Raw genomic sequence first — 16,128 nt, 5'->3', positions numbered from 1 at the left:
CGAACGCCGAACGGAGGAAGCAGGTCATGCGGGTAGATCTGCAGATGAAGACGAAGGCGTAGAACAGGGGCAGGCGGCGCGTAGATGAAACGTCGACGTGATGGCTGGGAGACGGACCGACGTCTGGGCGACTCGTGAATAAGGGCGGAAGAGCGGGCAGGTCTTTTTTCTCTCGTGTTATTTCGATGGGCGATGGCCTGGCCTGCTACTCGGTATAATGAGTAATGACAGAACGATTTGGGGGCCCTGGTTTTTTGGGGCCTTGTGCGTGTGCACAGCTCGCACATGCCTCTCGACGGACCTGTTTAGTAGAGGCATACTAGGGACATTCTATTTGTCTATATATTCACATGTGTACTAAATTTTCGGTTAATACAATTCTCGCATGAATAATAAACATTTATCATTATATAAGGAAATATAAATAACAACTTTATTATTGCCTCTAAGGCATATTTCCTTTACCCAGTGCTCTGACCCAAATGTGCACGTGTCAAACGGCTGGCACTTGAACCCGGAAAGGGTTCCAGTACCAGCCATTCCGACCTCCGATCGCGCATGGGTGACGGAGATCCGCCGCCGCCAAGCTCTACTTCCGGACGGCCTCCTCGATGACCCGGCTTTCGCCAAGGAGCCCAGAGCAACAGTAGCCCGCGCCCGGGGATATGGCTGAGATGATGCAAATCTAGTCGTGACTTGCCTGCCCATGCAGCTCCACGAACGTGCCACCCACCTGGCGCCGATCCCATCTACCATTCTCCATGACCCTGAGGCCTAGCGAGTGTTGATGCCTTACCGAGATCCACCACCAACAGACTAGTGGCCGCTGCGAGAGGAAGCCCCGCCATCGCCGTCAGCTGCATGTGCTTTGACTAGCGGCGACATGACGAAGAGGAGAGAAGGCAACACTTAGGGTTTGAGGTGCGCTCGAGCCGCCCCAAGACGAGGCAACGCAGGCTTTCTGATGGATGCACTATCAAGGTGATTCAGCATATGATGTGCCATGCATGATGCATGGAGGTGATGTACCAACCAAATCTAACTCACATTAAATCAAGAACAACAAGAATGAAGTATGCTTTAAGGGTATGTTTGGTTACCAACACCGATTTTTGCCCTTTGCATCTGTGGCCCAGTTTAGTCCGAATGAGGTAGTACAAGCTTTGATCCATGTTCTGCAATGCGTTTGGTTGCCCACAAAGCAGCAAGTTGCATTATGGGAGCAACAAAGGCCCAACGTTTGGTTGCCCGCATTTCAGGATTCGGGGCCGAGTTGAAGTGAACCGCTGGGTTTGGTAGCACTTATTCAGCCTAATGTGGTTACCTTGCACCCTGTTGTAGTGAGCTTACTATCTACCACCCTTAACATTGGTTCTCTTGCATGTCAAATACGATCACATGTTAACAACAATACAACAGTGAGGACGAACTAGCTGAAGATTATCAAGTTACCCATTCCACCCTATCTGACCTGCACCATTGGCTACTTCAAGTTTTCTCTTATGTTTGAGCATGAACATGGAGTAATCATCCTCTACCTCCTCCCTAGCCTTAAACCCTCTATAGAAGTCATTCTTTTAATCGTTCACTTGTTCATGGCATGTCTGCCATGAACCGTGGTCTCCTGGAACCCAGCACAACACATACACTTCATATACGAAGACACAAGAACGATAATTCAGCAAGCAGACAGACAACACAAGTTGACAACAACATATGCAACCTAACATGCATAATTTCGTATACCGAAAAGCATCCCAAGCATCCCAAGTAACATGTGCAACAGAAGCAACATGAGCCATTTTATTTCTTTTTTATTGCATTTTAACTTTAAATTAAACCTTCATTTATTTTAAGAAAGTGTTCGCGTATTACTTTTAAAAATGACCGTGTATCTTGAAAATGTTTATGCATTCATTAAATTGCAAAAGGTGTTCATGTGTTTTAGAAAATGATCATATAAATTTAAGAACTTTCACGTATTTTAAGTAAATGTTCATGTGTTTAAAAAAATGTTTATGTAATAAACACACACACATTTTAACAAATGTTCATTCAATTTTTTAATTGTTTACATACTTCTTAAAAATGTTCACACATTTTTATGAAAGTTTGCCTGCATTTGAGAATAAGTTACCCACATTTTTTTAAATGTTCACACTTTTTGAAAAATGCATTTAAAGAAGCCTTCATGCACTTCGAAAAATGTTTATGCAGTTCTAAAAATTGTTTGAGACTTTTAGGAAAATAAAAGAAAAAGAAAAAGTGGATGAAAAAGAAAAGGATAAAAATAGAAAAGAACTAGAAAAACAGAAAAAGAAAGAACAAAAATAAATGGAACGACAATGCTACCCACAGTACCCTAGGGAAAATTGGATAGTACTATCCATGAAACAATCCTGCAAAACCGGACAAAGCAGCAAATAACATTTGCTCCCATACTAGGTCGCCGCCACAAATCAGTATGCGGCTCATGTTTGGCCATACTCCCAAAGAAGGAAAGAAAAAAAAATAGGACACACAGATACAGTAGCCTTAGGGCAACTCTAGTAGACCCCGCAAAAGACACGAAACCGCAAAATTCCGACGAGTATGCGGGCTCGGCTCATTTTTTCGTCCCGTAAAAAAATTTGTCGCGGCCCGCAAACCGCACGCCCCGACCATTATATCTACAGTTCCGCGGCGCGTTTGCGGGTCGAAACCCTATCCCCCGGTGCAGCCGAGCCACGCAATTCCCCACCCCCTTCTCCACATTTCTCGCCGCCGACGACCACCTCCCGCCTCCAGCCGCCATGTGGGGCCGCATGTGAAGCTCCGGACGTGGCTCCGGCAGCAGATCCGGCGGCGGAAGCGCCCGAGCGCGAGCGGCCGTCCGGGGCGAGGAAGTGGACCAACCGTGGCCTGTCGCCGCCGGCGAGCTTCCGCGTCCGTGAGACGGAGGAGTACGACCATCGGCACAGCCGTACCCCGTCCTCTGTCGCGTCCTTCTACTCCGCGGCGAGATCTTCCTACGCCGGGAGCTCCTCCTCTTCCGGCGCGGGCCTTCTCCCCGTGAAGAGGGAGTGAACGGAGGAGCCGGACGACTTCGAGTTCGTCCCCGTCAAGGAGGAGCCCGAGAAGCTCGGCCGCCGCGGATTCGTTTGGTCGGAAGACTTCGTCGCCGACATCGACGCAGTTGCGGCCGCCATTGCCGAGCGGAGCGTGCGCGAGGAGGCGGAGCGTCGGCGCCATGCCGAGGAGCTCGAAGACCTCCAGTGGCGGCAGACGGTCGCCGCCAACCTCGCCGCCAAGGAGAAAGATGATGAGTGGCGACGCATCCGCGAGGAGCAGAGGGCGAAGTACATCGACCTCTGCAGCTCCGGCGAGGAGGATTGAGCTCGTCCACGGCGTCGTCCATGGCCTCGAGCTCACGGCCATGAGATCCCTACCCCTCTAGTACTAGTACTGATGTAGTATGTAGTATAAATTAGTGTTTGTAGTGTTTGATCATGTAAAATATATGTAGTACGTGATGAACTACTCGCGTCCATGGGGTGCAATTTCTTCCGCGAAACTGTTTTTTCAAATTATGCAGTTTCATTTATGATTTCTGTTCGGACGCGCTAATTTTCGACCCGCAAACGAGATCGTTGTGAAAATGCAAACGCGTTTTACAGATTGAGACTTTGGGGGATCTGCTAGAGTTGCTCTTAACCGACGTCAACACGACCACCCCGCAAAAAAAGTATGTCTACCCGACCGAGATAAAATCACCTACGGATTATGTAACTATAGCCGGGCGCCACAGAGCGCGCCGTCTCCTGTGGTTGATATTGAAATCGGATGTAATAATGGTGCTAGAATAAATATGTATGTTCTGCTGCTTTGGCCTAGTGACATTTTTTATTGAAATATGCCAAGCGGATATGATGTAACCGTCTAGTAGACCAGTTTGCATTTGTAAGGCTTTGTTAATCACGCATAAGTTACATATCCTCTCTGTTATAGTACAATATAGGTGCAGCTGCAGGTAGCATGGCAGCTTTAGTTGTTGCGCAGCAACAGTGGCCGACCCATGAATGTACACCATTGCGGATGCAAGGTATTGGTCTTGTCATTTTTTTATTGAAATAATATACTACTCCAGCAGATTGTAATTTGCTTAGGAGTTACTCCATGGTTGCCGAGAAGCTTTACAAATTGACAGATCATTTTATCTTTCTTGTGGTATTTGATTTCGACTACCTTGATATGCTTTGACATCAAGAAATGTTCCTTTGGTTTGTACCTGTCATCCATTTTAATTTCAGGCTCCTGATGTAAACATACTAAATTTTTATCAGAAAAGAGATTACACCCCAGGCCTCTGCATCAATTGATGAACAGAACCCTCAAGGCCTCAATAAATTATTGCAAAATTTACAAGATTCGAAACATCACGGTGTGGTACTACAGAGGAAAAAGTATCATATATTTAAAAACATGCACCTTGTCAGAGTTAAGTGGAAGGGTAATCCTCTTTACAACTGGTGAGAGTTGAAGAAAGTAAATTAGTACAGTGAGTTATCGCTCACACCCCATTCATTGAGAAATACAGTATTGTTTTTAGCTTGCCAATACAGGGCACCATTTAAAATCCTTTTTAGAAATCATATTTTTTATGCTACCATGTATCTACACCTTCTATCCAGGCCGTCCAGTTTTGTATCAAGATCCGTGCTGTCTTTGTATACAGATTTATCTTTTCCGTATCTTACAAACAATGAACGTTTAACCTTGAAAAAGAGAATGAAGTCAACCCCAATGAGCAGCGGAAGGTTAGAGGAAGAAATTGGCAGGTCCATTTAACCTTGGTGGCTTTATTATTAATATAAAGTTGGGCTGACGTCTTTTATCTAAAAAAACATTTAACCAGAAATTTTGCAGGTCAGCGACACACAAGTGCCACTCGGTGCATAAATTGTTTCCAATTTTTTTGCCGCAACATAAAAAATTATAATACAAATTTATAGTAAGTTTTATCATTTTTTGTTATGCCAATAAAACCCAAAAAGATTGTGCGCATGATAGTACTTGTGTGATGTTGACCTACAAAGTTTCAAGTTCAAATGTTTTCTTATTTGGAAGAAACAAAAAAAAAATGCAAGCACGAACTTTGATGAAAAAATGGATGGTTAGGATAAGGGGTGTACCTATATGGCGGCACAGCCGCATCTTTTCCGAAATCTTAACAAAGCGGTGGCAGAGGATTAGAGAAACATTTCAGATCCTAAATGTAGACATGATTGGTTAATACTAAGTTGAATAATATTTCTATTTTCTATTCTCAAATGATCAACTATGAGCGGATGTAAATATACTTAGCCATACCAACTATGAGTGGATATAAATATACCAGATTCTACATGAGTTTTTCATTTACTCAAAAGAAAAATATACTTAGCCATACCATCTAAAGTGTTGCAAGATTTAAGAACACTCACAAATTAGTCCTAATCATGCACTTCTGAAAAGTGTGATGTCAAAATTACCAACTAGCAATATATATTTATAAAGCAAAATGTCATAGACAAACATTTAATGCACATAAGCAAGTTTCATAATATGCTTTGACCAATTGATCCAATGATGTGGATGTCAATAAACAAAAGGAGTTTAGAAAAGAGCAAGCATGCCATAGAGTTTTCACTTATCTTTCTAAATTTGGGGTGGTGAAAAACCCTCAAAGAGCATGCACACCCTAGTCATATTCACCATAGCACCCCTTGGAGCACCTCCAGGAATTATTTTACTTTTTTAGAACATTTTTTAGTTTTTACTAGGCATATATTCAAAGTTTAAATGTGTCCAAAACTGTGTTTGTTATTTAGTTTTGAAAAGTTGTATATGATAGTTTTATTTCACTTGTGCAGATCATAAATATAAGGAAACCAAGTTTTGGTACATTTGGGAGGATTTTTAGTTACAAAAAAGTGTGATAACAGTTTTACCATTTCTATTTTTTCTTCAAAAGGGATTGAACAAATACTTAGATACTTTTCAAATATTTATTTTTGACGGGTGTATACTATATTATAGACCATGGCGATTATTCATATTTTTTCAAAGATTTTTCATTTAATTCAAATTGGGTTAAGGTTCTTGAAAAGAGACTGATAACATGATTTTGGCTTATATAATTGTAATAGAATATTTTTGAGCTTTGCCCATAAAAATGACAAGGACATTTTTTTATGGATTCTATCATATTTACATGTTGAGAATATTTTAGTTAAACTACAATCTAAGAAAATATAATAAATGCAATACAAACCAATAAAATCCAAATGCAATTTTTTTGTTTGTCCCAACTTTCATCTTTATTACTACTAGATGACCAGTTGCGCCAATGGCGTAAAGGCCAAGGGTAAGCCATGTATTGAAAGAGTGTACATTAATATTATTCGGGGACATATTGAAACATATGAGAAAAATTTCCACTTACTATAAGTACAAGCGATGCAATACCCATATAATGTACAAGGACATATCAGTATTAACAGAACCGTTAATTAGTCAGACACAAACCCACACCCAAGAAGCACATTGCACAGGGTTGAAACTTTTAAGCCTCACTTTCCCAAGCAATGTTAAGGAGGGCCAACAGAATTGAAATCACTGATGCAAAGTATCAACAGTTAGAAATATTTATACACACAACTTCTTTATTGTAGTCATATGATGATGAAATCAGTACGTAAATCAGCACCAAGGATAGCCGATCAGACAAACAAAAATTCTCCATCCTACTGAACAACACTATTATGCAGGACTCATTTTAAAAGGCCCTCAGTTCTAATTTCTATAAGAGCTTGAAGCTTTGGAGCCAAGGCTACGAACCTTCTCTATTGTGACTTCTAAATGTACCTATGAAAGTAAGGATCAGGAACATTCTCTATTAAACCAACAAACTGAACAATGAGAACTTGAAATATGTAAAAGTACTAATGAAAGTATTTAATATGTGCATGTACAGTGGACAAAGATTACAACACACGGCATGTTGCAAACATCCTAACCAGCGTACTTTTGATGTAACATGAGAACTTGAAATGTGTTAAATAGAGAGAAAAGGCTAATGACCTGTCTACAAAATAGAAGTGAATTGAATATTTACTACTCCCTCCGTCCCATAATGTAAGACTTTTTTTACACTACATTAGTGTCAAAAAACGTCTTACATTATGGGACGGAGGGAGTATAATGTAACATGAGAACTTGAAATATGTTAAATAGAGAGAAAGGGCTAATGTCTGGTCTAAAGAACAAAACAAATTTGAATATCAGTTTCGCCAACCCTCGATGATCCAACTCACTTCGTATAATCCAGGAAATTAGGGAGCAAATATAAGTAATCCTTCAAGACGCTAGCAACATCTTCAGGATATACGAATCATTTCTGGTGAAAAGTTGAATGTAGCAGTAACCTTTTCTGAAGCACACAAATGCATATATAATCCTTTTGTTATATCATCTAGATCATCCCTGCAAGTACAGGTAAAATCAGATCAATCTCCATTAGCAGACGAACCCCAAGCCAAGCCAAGAACATGCATGGTGGTGGTGATAAATGTTCTTCTCCGGATTCGACGGAAGGCGTGTAGTGGAGTACTCACCGAGGAAATCACTGCCGGACAGGCCCTTGGCATCGAACAGAAGACCGCACCTCGTTGCATTCTTCTCCTGCCATTGTAGCTCCCTCTCCTGTGTCCTCTCGAAATTAAGGAAAGAGCAGTAAAGTAGTGAACTGAACATCGAAAGCGAGCAGAGGTAGCTAAGACGTATAACATTTTCACTGACAGCGCAAAGGGAAATGTGGAGCAAATGTGTTTTTGTTAGTTCAGTGAAAATTAGAGATCAACCTGATGGTACTTCAATTTTATTCTAATCTGCCAAATGCTATTAAGGAACCTCTTGCTACTTCTCACCCCTTGCTCCTCTCCAGATGCCCCCACACTCTCCTCCTCCTCCTCCTCCCCGTCTCATCCAGCGCAAAGGGCAAGAGTGAACCAAGGACTGATAACTTGATCGAGGAAGAAACTTCATTTCCTTAATAGCATTTGGCAGATTAGAATAAAAATGAAGTACCATCAGGTTGATCTCTAATTTTCACTGAACTAACAAAAACACATTTTACACTACCCACGTACTACTATTACTGTCCATTTGGAGTAGAATTTGTGAATGTTTATCTACTGCTGCACTCAAGTTAACTTGAATTAGGTCGGATGAATCAGATACTTCTGCCATTGGCATGAACAGGTCAATACGGCATGCACACTATACTGCCACTTCTGCTTCAGAAGTAAAACTTTTTATTCAAAACCAGCTTCTTCTTCTGAACACATCCAAGTTAAAACTTTTTATTCAGAAGTAAAACTTTTTATATTTGAACACATCCAAGTTCAGAAGTAAAACTTTTTATTCATGACATAGAACCAGCTTCTGCTTCTGAACACATCCAAGTTCACCAGCTTCTGCTTCTGCTTCAGAAGTAAAACTTTTTATTCAGAACCAGCTTCTGCTGCACTCAAGTTAACTTGAATTAGGTCGGATGAATCAGATACTTCTGCCATTGGCATGAACAGGTCAATACGGCATGCACACTATACTGCCACTTCTGCTTTTGAACCAGCTATGAGGATAAATAAATGACCAAATTTAGAAGTGTTGTACTTCAGGTACCTGGCGGCAACGACATTGATCACCTGGTCTCTGCAGAACACATCCAACTCTTCCTGCTATCCTGCAACACGTGGCCACCCCAAGCCTGAAATCCTCGATGCTCCATCCAACCTCTGAGTGGCAGTAAGGCGAAACCAATATCGATGTCATGATGAAGCTTTCCAAAAAAAAATAAGTGTTCTTAACTAATGCATCTAATCAATTTGCCTGTACTCTGTTTCTATGCACTAAGTGTGCCGAACCGCTAAGGAAAAAACAGATTTTATGTTATCATATGTAATCAAATACTATGGTAAATGCAATGTATCACCTGTATGGAGCAGCACATGATATATTTATTACTACAAAAGTAGGGCGTGCCAATTATACAGGATAACTTAGTAGTCTCTTAAGGTGCGTTACACATGTCGGATATTACATATTCTAAAAGAATTATTCGCCTCTTTTTTAAGCATTAGAAAGGATACAAAATATTGGTACATTGGAAAGCACTTTTTTACAAATAACTCTGGGTCTGTCCTGGTACCTTAGAACCAGAACATGAAGGAAAACAGACGAATCAACACACAAATACACCATTATTTCACAGGCCTATACTCAATGCAAAGGACAGAGGTAATAAGTGATAGCATATAACCGGAAATGTCATATTTCATATATCAACGTATACAGTAGGACCTATGATAAACCCACATTTCCTGGGTCAACATATCTTTATTGACCATGCTGGAGCAATGAGACACAAATATTCATTATTTCGCAGGACTATACTCAAATTTGAAGGACAAAGGTAATAAGTGATAGCATTATTTCTTGTTTAGCTTCATCGCAACCAGCTACATCCATAAAAAACACCTACACCAACCGAAGAGCAGTTGTCAGGGAGATACAACCAATATCATGTAAACCAAAAGCGAATACTACTGCAAATCTGAAAAATGAGAACTCTGCGAGCTCCAGAATTACTTTTCAGTGGACCTAAATATTTCCGATTGCCTCTTTTTTGGAGTATAGTACCAAAAGGAACGGTAAAGAGAATGATACAGAACAAAAAAGAACTAACCTTATTTTTGGAATTTCTGTCCATCTTTACTACTGTTGCTTTTCCGATGTTTGTAGAAGGTTCAGTTTGAGTAAAACAGGGGATTCCATCCAGTGAATATCAAGGGGATACATGATCAGTCTGAAACTTGACTCGACAGGCTGAATATACACAATGAAACACAGGTTTCAGTGAGATTATCAGATTCACACAGGAAAGTTGCTTTGAACATTAACTGAAATAGAATGTATGAGTTCCAAAAGTTCCCCTCTAATTGTTACCCATATAATTGGTGCAAGCAAACAAGATTCACAACAGATTAACGTACATCAATGAAAAACCAAAAACCAAATTTCTCTGGAGATCAACATAACAGAGTATCAAATTACATCGTTCCTCCAGCCAATTGTTCTCAAATTAAACTATCCTAATATTATGAACATGCTTACTAAAATAGACTATAAAAAAATCAGGTGATTCTCTTCTTATTACCGGTTTCATGTGTGCACTGATGAACCAGGGAAAAGCCAATTTAAACAAGTATTATGTGGGTATTATAGAGCATATTTTTCATATCTAATCAACTTGACAGGCACATAGCAAAATTTCTAACCAACATATCTGCACAGTACACTGAAAGTAGAGTAAGCAAACTCACCTCATGAGTGGAAGTTGGCTATCTAATCCTGAAGCAATAGTGATGGTGGTTGGTTCGGCCTATGCCCATTGGGTCCTGATATCTTGCTATTGCAGAAATGCTCTTCCCCGTTGCAACAACTATTCTAAAAGTACGAACGTGGATGTGACTGTCTAAAGATAGGAACCTAGAATAAATAAACTTCATATTACCAATCATAGTGACAAAACCATACTAAAATAAATTACTTTGTTGGTTAAAAATCTTGCTAATCTACATCATAGAGAACAGAATTAAAATCCAAGTTACTGTTTTGCTCATCTACATCACAAAGAAATAAAGCCAAAGTTGTTGCTTTGCTCATCTAGATCACAGAGGTTGAACAGAAATAAATCCCAAGTTATTATTTCTATTGGTATCTATAAAATCTACTTGCAAGCAATTAACTAAGCACTCCATAAGCATAAATAAAAAAATGGTATATAGTTCAATAACTATAGAAAGTATATAGTATCATCACATATACAGAGCACATCTTAATTTCGAAAGACAATAAAAAGTATCACAACTAACAACTGAAAAGCATATAGAAACACGTCTAGAAAACAGACAAGCAGGATAGTATTTGCTGTCATCAACACCTCAATACTAAATATTGGCTAAAACCTGCTATTACAGTAAAATATTAGAAAGAGTACCTTGATAAACTAAAGATAGTTCGATCGTACACATTAAATCTTCGCATGGAATTTCTTTTTAAACGGAACACTACATTTAGAACAGTAGAAGGTCACTCTTGCATACAGAAATTGTAGTATATATTAAAACTGACCATACTGAAGGGTGGCAAGGTTACTCACTGGCTCCATTAGCCACATCGATTGTGTCAATTGCTGCAAGAGCATCCTGATGAGCACTACCCAGTTCCATAAACTCCTCCCATAAAATAAGTATTTTGTTGTATGTCCCAGCTTAAGGCATTAGCCCGTCAGAGTTACCTAAAGTACAATTACTTTGTAAGGATGCAACAAATATGCATGAAGATTCCTCAAAAAGAAGTGCACTATTTTTTTTACTCATGACAATATAACCAGAATAATAAGATCAGCAACTGGTAAAAACTCAACCTGATGAGTGACGTACACCACAGATTTTTAGCCAAAGCCTCAAGAAAGCATCTGTACAAAAGTTAAGAAATCTTAAGCAGTGACTTGTCAAATTCCCGTGAACAGAACACTAAAGATAGTATCATTATACCTAGAATATGTGGGATCATGTATGAGCGTAGAGTGCGCTTCAAGGATCATCAAGCAAATAAATATTAGCAGTCTGACACATAGTTAGTGCTATCTGATTCCAATCATAGAAATCATGCATATATGTAGACAAAGCAGATGAGGGCCTTGTTGGGGTTGCAAAGAAGTCTAACAAGTTGCAGATTCCTGTTGTCGTTGGAATCGCCATCGTGCACCAGCTGCAACCGCCGTCACCGACCCGCTCAGGACGTGGTCTGCTGCACGGCCAGATGAGCTGCCTCCTATTGAGCGATGAAAAGGAGGAAGAGGCGGAGCGCAAGTAGGAGTTGAGAGTTTTCTTCAATTGCAGGATATAGCTTCACCAGATCTTCGACAAGAAAATCATGCAACTCCACAGCAAATTCAACCCCAGTAGGTCCACCACCGATAATCACAAAGTGAAGGATCTTCCTTTTCTCCTCTTCACTGAGGTTAGGAAGTGACGCCTTTTCAAAGCAGTCTATCACGCTCTTCCGAATCTTTTGGGCATCCTCCACTACCTGACATTTACAATGTGAGGCTGTAAGCACAAGATATGACTAATACTGCACGGTACAAATACCATATATCTCAAGAGTTTGCAGGAAATTAAACTGTAACTTACATCTCAGGATTTAAACATGAGAAATAGCAGAACAGTAAAGAGACAAACAATGCCAATCAGGATTTTACCTTCAGAAAGTGGCAATGCTCCATCACACCAGGAGTGTTGAATGTATTCACAGTAACTCCAAGAGCAAGAACCAGGTAATCATAATCAACCATCAAATCACCATTCCCATCCAAATTAGTCCCAACAGCAGAGCGGTAGTGGATCATCAAATCGATCTTGAAGCACTCTGGTAAATATTCACATGTTTGATTGGAGTATAACCTGGAAACAAAATCAATCTCGAAAGATTACAGAGAGGGAGGAGGCTGCATGAAGAGATAGGTAGAGAGAGAGAGAGAGAGAGAGAGAAAGAGAGAGTATTTGGTGAAGCTCACCTCGTTGTGTTGGCATCGGATGCTGGAGCCGTCGGGTTGGTGCTCAGCTGACCAGGGTGATGACGCGGCAAAGAGGAGGACGCGCAGTCTGAGTTGGGAAGGCCTCCACCCCAGCCTGTGGACCCGATGCTACCCTGCTCCCCCAGCACGGCGACCTGTTGGGCGGCGAGGAAGAGGTAGCAGCGGCCCGAGCTGGCTTGGGAACCTCCTGTCGTCGCACACCCGCTGAGGCCGCCGTCCTCCGCACCACCGCGCGAGCCGTCGGTCAACGCTGCACCTCCCTCTCCTCTTTCCTCTCTCTTTCTCCTTCCTCTCCTTCCTTCTCTCTCCCTCATTTTCTCTTTCTCCCGCAGGGAACGATCCATGGCGCTGGATCGATTCGAGTGTCGCCCTTCCCTTGCAGGTCGCCGCCGCGCCCGCACGCCTCGGGTCCGGTGGGATCCAGGATGACGAGGGGGGAAGGTCGCCGCCGCGCCACCATCTCCCCCCTCCTCCTCCGCCACCAGAGGGGGCCGCCGCCACCATTGTCGAGGGAGTGGAGGGGATGAGCGGATGTAGGGGGAAAAGATTTTAGGGTTGGAAACGAGGGGGTAGAGGAGAAAGCGGACGGGCGCGGGGCTCACCACGGCGCGGTGGTTTTTTTCCTTCGCGTGGTGCGCTGCACCCCCCACGCGCGGCGCGGTGCGGTGGTCTTTTTTCTCTCCCGTGGTACCGTGCGCTCGAGGCCTTCGTTGTGACTACCCCTCTAGGAGGCTTTATATGTTAGATTGTTGATATTACAACGATAAAAATGTGTGTGATAAAAGCCAAACATCAAAATGGTACTACCACATGTTCGTCACACATATTCAAACGTACAATTAAGAGTTCAAACTCACCTTGGGCATAAAATCATTATTTATGAAATATGCCACCTTCAAGAGCCTGAGAGGATATAATAGGATTGACTCTAAATCTTGGCATAGTTCATATATTTTGACGTTGTTTGATCCATCAAACTTATGGGAGGATAAGGCAGGATCCAGACAAAAACAAAGAGATAAGGCATACTGATAACCCACAAGTATAGGGGATCAGTTGTAGTTTCTTTCAATAAGTAAGAGTGTCAAACCCAACAAGAAGCTAAAGGTAGAACAAATATTCTCTCAAGTTCTATCGACCATCGATACAACTCTATGCACGCTTAATGTTCGCTTTACCTAGAACAAGTATGAAACTAGAAGTACTTTGTAGGTGTTGTAGGATAGATTTGCAAGATAATAAAGTGCATGTAAATAAAAACTAGGGGCTGTTTAGATAAATAAACAACTAAGTTAGTTTTAGTAGAGAGTTTTTTGTCACAAGAAAGTTATTTGTCCCTAGGCAATCGATAACTAGACCGGTAATCACTATTGCAATTTTATATGAGGAGAGGCATAAGCTAACGTATTTTCTCTACCTGTATCATATGCACTTATGATTGGAACTCTAGCAAGCATCCGCAACTACTAAAGATCATTAAGGTAAAACCCAACCATAGCATTAAAGTATCAAGTCCTCTTTACTCCCATACGCAAACAACCTACTTACTCGGGTCTGTGCTTCTGTCACTCACACCACCCACCATAAGCGAATCATGAACATATTGCAAACCCTACAGCGGGGATCCCTCACACTTGCGCGACACGGAGAGCACCATAGGACAGCACCAATAATAAAACATACAACTTGAATCAATCATGATCACCAATCAACCCATAGGACAAAACAGATCTACTCAAACATCATAGGGTAGTCATACATCATTGGGAAATAATATATAATGTTGAGCACCATGTTTAAGTAGAGATTACATCGGCGAGAAGAGGTGTTACACCGCTGCATAGAGGGTGAGAGAGTTGGTAATGATGGTGGCGCAGTTGTTGGTGTAGATCGTCGTCACGATGATGGCCCCGGCGGCGTTCCAGCGCCACCGGGAGAGAGGGGGAGAGAGCCCCCACCTTCTTCTTCTTCCTTGGCCTCCCCCTAGATGGGAGGAGGGTTTTCCCTCTGGTACATGGAATCCATGGCAGCGGAGGGGCGGGAGCCCCTCCGAGATTGGATCTCTCTCTGTTTTCTTCTGTTTCTGCGTTTTCAGATTCTGACCTTTCACCATTTCTTAAATTTCCGGAGATCCGTAACTCCGATTGGGCTGAAAATTTAACACGATTTTATCCAGATATTAGCTTTCTTGCGGCGAAATAAGGGCACTAACCACCTTATGGGGTGGCCACGAAGCCCCCTGGCCGCGCCCTGGGTAGGGGGGCGCACCTCCAGGGCTTGTGGGCCTCTCAGGCATCGTCTCGCGTTGATTCCAATTCCCAAAAATTGCATGTATTCTAAAAAATCTCCGTAAGTTTTTATCGCGTTTGGACTTCGTTTGGTATGGATATTCTGCGAAAAAAATATGCAACAAACAGGAACTGGCACTGGGCACTGGATAAATATGTTAGTCTCCAAAATAGCATAAACAGTTGCCAAAAGTATATGAAAGTTGTAGAATATTGGCATGAAACAATAAAAAAATTATAGATACGATGGAGATGTATCGGCATCCCCAAGCTTAATTCCTGCTCGTCCTCGCGTAGGTAAATGATAAAAAAGATAATTTTTGATGTGGAATGCTACCTAACATAATCTTGATCATATAATATAATCATGGCATGAATATTAAGACATGAGTGATTCAAAGCAATAGTCTATCATTTGACATTAAGACAATAATACTTCAAGCATACTAATAAAGAAATCATGTTTTCTCAAAATAACATGGCCAAAGAAAGTTATCCCTACAAAATCATATAGTCTGGCTATGCTCCATCTTCATCACATAAAGTATTTCATCATGCACAACCCCGATGACAAGCCAAGCAATTGTGTCATACTTTTAATGTTCTCAATCCTTTTGAACTTTCATGCAATACATGAGCGTGAGCCATGGATATAGCACTATGGGTGGAATAGAATATGATGTTGGAGGTTGTGTGGAGAAGACAAAAATGGAGAAAGTCTCACATCGACACGGCTAATCAACGGGCTATGGAGATGACCATCAATTGATGTCAATGCGAGGAGTAGGGATTGCCATGCAACGGATGCACTAAGAGCTATAAGGGTATGAAAGCCCAAACTAAAACTAAGTGGGTGTGCATCCAACTTGCTTGCTCATGAAGACCTCGGGCATTTGAGGAAGCCCATCATCGGAATATACAAGCCAATTTCTATAATGAAAATTCCCACTAGTATATGGAAGTGATAATTCAAGAGACTCTCTATATAAAGAACATGGTGCTACTCTGAAGCACAAGTATGGTAAAAGGATAGTAGCATTGCCCCTTCTCTATTTTTCTCTCATCAATTTTTTTGTTTTGGGCTCTTTAGCCTCTTTTTTTGGGCTCTTTGGCCTCTTTTATTTATTTAAGTCTGGAGTGTCATCCCGACTTGTG

The 16,128-nt window shown here is 41.4% G+C and overlaps 2 long non-coding RNA genes across 2 annotated transcripts; both read right to left on the bottom strand.

The window, feature by feature from the left end:
- Positions 1 to 6,950: 6,950 nt before the first annotated feature.
- LOC123086622 (uncharacterized) lies at positions 6,951 to 7,947 on the bottom strand. The gene is made up of 2 exons (XR_006441015.1): positions 7,635 to 7,947; positions 6,951 to 7,503 (listed from the first exon to the last, which is right to left on the bottom strand). It is a non-coding gene; the product is annotated as an uncharacterized lncRNA (long non-coding RNA).
- Positions 7,948 to 8,052: 105 nt separating this feature from the next.
- LOC123086621 (uncharacterized) lies at positions 8,053 to 12,485 on the bottom strand. Its single transcript, XR_006441014.1, has 9 exons — positions 12,350 to 12,485; positions 11,640 to 12,177; positions 11,510 to 11,560; positions 11,215 to 11,380; positions 10,404 to 10,569; positions 9,767 to 9,906; positions 9,397 to 9,558; positions 8,704 to 8,816; positions 8,053 to 8,067 (listed from the first exon to the last, which is right to left on the bottom strand). It is a non-coding gene; the product is annotated as an uncharacterized lncRNA (long non-coding RNA).
- Between the last annotated feature and the right edge of the window lie 3,643 nt (positions 12,486 to 16,128).

This window comes from Triticum aestivum, chromosome 4A (assembly GCF_018294505.1).
Source record: "Triticum aestivum cultivar Chinese Spring chromosome 4A, IWGSC CS RefSeq v2.1, whole genome shotgun sequence".
Taxonomy (NCBI): domain Eukaryota; kingdom Viridiplantae; phylum Streptophyta; class Magnoliopsida; order Poales; family Poaceae; genus Triticum; species Triticum aestivum.
The sequence above is the reverse complement of the archived record's forward strand: the minus strand, read 5'-3'. Positions and strand labels throughout refer to the sequence as shown.